Source organism: Macrobrachium nipponense, chromosome 16 (genome assembly GCF_015104395.2).
Source record: "Macrobrachium nipponense isolate FS-2020 chromosome 16, ASM1510439v2, whole genome shotgun sequence".
NCBI classification, from domain to species: domain Eukaryota; kingdom Metazoa; phylum Arthropoda; class Malacostraca; order Decapoda; family Palaemonidae; genus Macrobrachium; species Macrobrachium nipponense.
In genome coordinates, this window is record NC_087209.1 from 69,811,944 (window position 1) to 69,816,861 (window position 4,918).

The 4,918-nt window shown below is 36.7% G+C and overlaps 1 pseudogene; it reads right to left on the minus strand.

Moving 5' to 3' along the window:
- Positions 1–1,066: 1,066 nt before the first annotated feature.
- LOC135195805 (triosephosphate isomerase-like) lies at positions 1,067–4,589 on the minus strand (annotated as a pseudogene).
- Between the last annotated feature and the right edge of the window lie 329 nt (positions 4,590–4,918).

Sequence of the window (4,918 nt, forward strand, 5' to 3'; positions counted from 1 at the left end):
TCACTCCTCAATGGAATGGCCGAGAATCGAACCCGCGACCACCGAGGTGGGATGCTAATACCATACCAAATATGCCGCTGAGGCACTAGCATGCATATATATTCTCAAGAAGCCTGAATTCACAGTTAAGAACCAACCTGTATATCTTAAGGAATATACAGTCCAGCAGAGAACAACAAACCAAACAGATAAAAGGCCTAGCCAAGCATTCCATTAAGTAAGCAATACTCATGATAAGCTTTTTATAGGACTGTTGTATTTGCTTTAAGAGATACTTTTGCTCAGGAGGTTCCTGCTACAAGCAATTATCCAACACCTGACAACTCCAAAAATCACTTAAAACTAACAAAGTACCTCCATTCAAGCATATCTAAAATGGAAAGCTTCAGTTGCAATAGAATTTTTTAAAGACTCTGAGAGCAATACCAAGAATGCAAATGGAATTCTGTACTCTCAGAGGCTGATGTTGCAACAAACACAGCAGAGAATTTAAAACTGATTAAAGGTCTAAATATTTCAAACATCACTCAGAGCGCCAATTTTCTTGCTATTGACCTCAGCACATCAAGAGATGCCAAATCAAAGCAGTATCCCAGTTTTACAGTTTTCAAAGTAACTTCAGTTCCACCAACTCTCACAAATGTCCAGAATAATTCCCTTGAAGCTTGCCATTTTGGTATTTAAAAATCTATGGGAATAATAAAAATACCTTTAAATAGCCAGTAATTTATTGTGTCCCTACTATTCATTCCATGAAAATTAAAAAACTATGCAATATAATTTGGGATGATAAGCTCAAATGCCTACAAGGAACTTTAATGGCACCTTTCCGGAAACAAAAACACTCATTGTCATTTATGTGGCTGCAGCTCAATGACAACCAAGAGTGAACTTAAGGAAACTTCAATGACTGTATCTTTGTCATAACAGCCTTAGGTGGATGCATTAGTGATGTTAGTTTCCTGACTAGCATAATGTACAACATTTTAATAGTATTTTTTAGATGTAAAAACATATTTCATCTATAAACACTAACAATGATCTCTCATTCAACAAGATTTAAAAAATAACTATTTATCATTTACACATCAAATATTAAATATAAAAAAATCTCATTCATAACAATATACCACTAGTAACCATCCAACCTATATTATTCATCTGTATAAAACCAGCACTTGGTAGTAACAAGGATAATAATCTGACCACGAACTTTCTAACCGCGAGCATTGATGATGGTCACAAAGTCAGGTTTCAGGGATGCACCACCCACAAGGAAACCATCAATATCAGCCATTTTTGCCAGCTCTGCACAATTGGCAGGAGTGACAGAGCCACCATAGATAATGCGGCATGAATCAGCCACCTGGGCATTTACGTTGTCCCTCAGCCACTGACGCAGCTTGGCATGGACATCCTGCGCCTGAAAACAAAATCCAAAATGAAATTAGTAATTCTTAGAATTCCTCACATACACCAAAGCAAAAATACTTTATTCTCTACTACATGTAACAGCAAATTCCTCACAAGACGCATGCTTCGCATTAACGTTTGTATGGTCAGCCAGAATGCAACTGTTTTTCAAAATCCAAAGCTTACCTGCTCAGGAGATGCAGTCTTGCCAGTACCAATAGCCCCCCACCAGGTTCATAAGCAATGACAACATTAGTCCAGTCTTTGATGTGCGGGAACAGCGCCTTCATTTGCGCAAAAACAACTTCTTCAGTGCGATTGCCTTCTCTCTCTTCCAGTTTCTCACCAATGCAGGGAATTACCTGCAAAAAAATTACAAAATTGTAATCCAGTTTCTCACAAATGCAGGGGACTACCTGCAAAAAATGCCAAATTTTTTATCAATTAGTATTTCATAACTCACAAACCCTCGTTCTTAACATTAGGATAAATCTTCTAGCGCCAGCTGGAAACCAGTAAAGTTAATAAATGTGTATGCATGGGACTACTGGCATTTTTGCTTGGTCACGTGTCATGTGGGGCCACCCACATACCCCTCTTTAACCCGTGACCGTGTATTAATATTTGCTACCAGAGACAAATTAATATAAACAGGCTGCAATGATCTTCCTTTCTTTCAATTTTTGCAAGAATTTCAGAAGCCTCTGACAATATCATCAATCCCTACACATGGTTCATTTCCGAAAAAATTAGTCTTCTTGTACTGTAGTACTGTCCATTTTCAAAGCAAAGGAAAAATATTCTGAGAAAAACTCACTTTCAAACCAGCTTCCAAGGCATGGCCAACTTTTTCACTGATGAGCTGGTCTGGTTCACCAAAGACATTTCTACGTTCAGAATGGCCAAGGATGACCCATTCGCAACCGCAATCCTTAATCATAGATGGGGAAATCTCACCAGTAAAAGCACCCTTGGCTACCTGGAAGCAAAGGAGTCAGTCTTATTATCAATGATAAATGAACAAAACATTTTGTGCCTTCAAAACTGACTAGCTAAATTACAAATACTAATTATAAGAGTAATTATAAGAGTACCACATATACGTACAGCTTGATATTTCTGCTATGGTCTTCCGAATCAAAATTCAACGTACAGTACTATACATAAAATTCAACATAAGCGTGAATATAAATTTAATAAGTTGTGAAGTTAAATTCAATGCACATAAGTAGTATTAATTAAAATTCAATATATTACTGTAATGCCATTTAAAACTTAATGCACAGCACAGCGAACTAAATGTTAACAAAGATTACTATGAAATAAAACTATGTGCAGTAATGTGGAATAAAATAGACTGTTTAGCAATTTTAATTAAAATAAAAGTGAGATCTCAAACCTGAATGATACTGATGTAGAGAAATGAAGTCACAATGCATTTTTTTGACAAGACTTTACTTAGGATATATAAGAAAATTCCTACTCTGCATATTTAGCACATTTCTTAGTTTAGACTAGTAAATACAGTAATATACTTTTGTCACTTGGGATACAATACTAAGTACCTTATAGCAATTCTGAGCTGCAACACCAATGTTAGCTGGAATGTTCTGACGTGTGTACATCAAATAGCACTGCGGGCAGCCGACAACAACCTCTGCAAATCATAGGAAGTTACTAGTCAAAAGGATTCCCAAAATAAAATATCACCAACAGTAACAGATGAAGCTGGAAAAGACCTGATGTTTGCAAATGAACGAAACATTCCTTGACAGAAACCAACTCTTAAAACTGTGAATTGGAAAATCATGCAGCAGCTCAACTAATGCCCATATAGGCATAATATTTGTTTCTATTTTTAATAATGATACATTATGTGATAAAACATCCTCCGATTATTTGGTTAAAAGGAAACATTTGAGCCACTGCACAAATGCAAAGCTTTCCAAGTTATCCATGATCATGAACCAGCGACCTCCACACCAAGAGGTGACCTTGAATGTTGCACCAAGGTCACCAGGTCAATAACACAATAAACATTTAAACTCTATAGTTTTTGCTTTTATTCTAAATGAGGGAAATAAAAATAGTGACAAGTTATTTACCATATTATACATAACATCAGGCACTAATCGAAAATATATAGCTACTTACTACAGTCTTAAATTTTGAGTATAAAATTCTGAACAATATTGAATATTAATAAATGGATGATCATAAGTTATCTGGTGCCATAATTGCTGGCACGGGGAAACTACTTAACTATAGCCTTTAGTATACCCCTAAAATATCAGTAACTTAAAACAAAAATCTGGTCATACAAGTCCACTTTTTTTTTTTTTTTTTTTAACAAAACATTTTAGAGGAAGCATCTACGGTAATTGATCTACAGCTACATTCACGTTGTATGTGTGTGACAATATAATTGGTATCGTATAGAAGCACTAGGTTTACAACATTAAATTAAATTTAAGAGAAGTAAGTGTGATGAAAAACGTTCAAAGGAAGTTGATTACTATGCAAAACATTACTTTCCCCATAACTCATCCCAAAGACTGTTCTCACGTTCGAACAGCTGTTGGGTTCGTTAAATTATTAAAAAAACGCCTAAAGGCCTTCCAAACTTCTTCCTAATTATCGTAATAGCGAAAGGCGTGGGATCTTCCACATTAATAAAATGAGCTACACGACATTTGTGTCACAGTCGCCAAGCACGGGCAACAAGTCACGTCCTATCCACAAGGTCAAACCGGTGACCTTGAACTCAATATATACGGTGAACTTTTTTCACGAACTTATTTCACTCAGGATAACACGTTTAAAGGACCGACACGCAATACCTGCCTCCCCAAGTAAAAGAGAACACCACTAATTACGTTATCACATTAATTACATAAGTGTCAGTCGAAGCGAAAAAGTTTACTTGACGCGGACTTAATACTAATCTTAAATCACAAAGTACCTGTGTTAGGACTCAGAGGGCCTTTCTTCATGAAATCAATGATCCCGTCAATGGTAGCTTTGTCGCCGTTCATCTTCCAGTTGCCCCCAACGAAAAACTTTCTTTGATTGGCCATTTTACGGGAAATTAGCTGTCCTGCCTCTGATCACAAGAAGAACGTCCTTACTCGACACAGTCGTTGAGTCGTCTGCACCGGCCGGCACGAGCGGCACTGTTCCGTCAGTGAAACTGCTGTACCTGCAAAATAAAACTTGTTCAAGAAAGTTAGCAGAGGCGTTTTCTATAGCTAAATATACCCGATAACAGTCCCATTCTCTCTCTCTCTCTCTCTCTCTCTCTCTCTCTCTCTCTCTCTCTCTCTCTCTCTCTCTCTCTCTCTTAATCATTAATAGAGTTGTGTGTATGACTTCTTCACGTGTGGTAGTTTCCTAATATTCATGCATGTCACTCAAAATCTCAGTACACATTTTTTTACTTCGAAAGTGGTCTAGAATGATGTAGATATTTCAGTGCTTCAAAATAAGTATGGATAAAAAACTCATC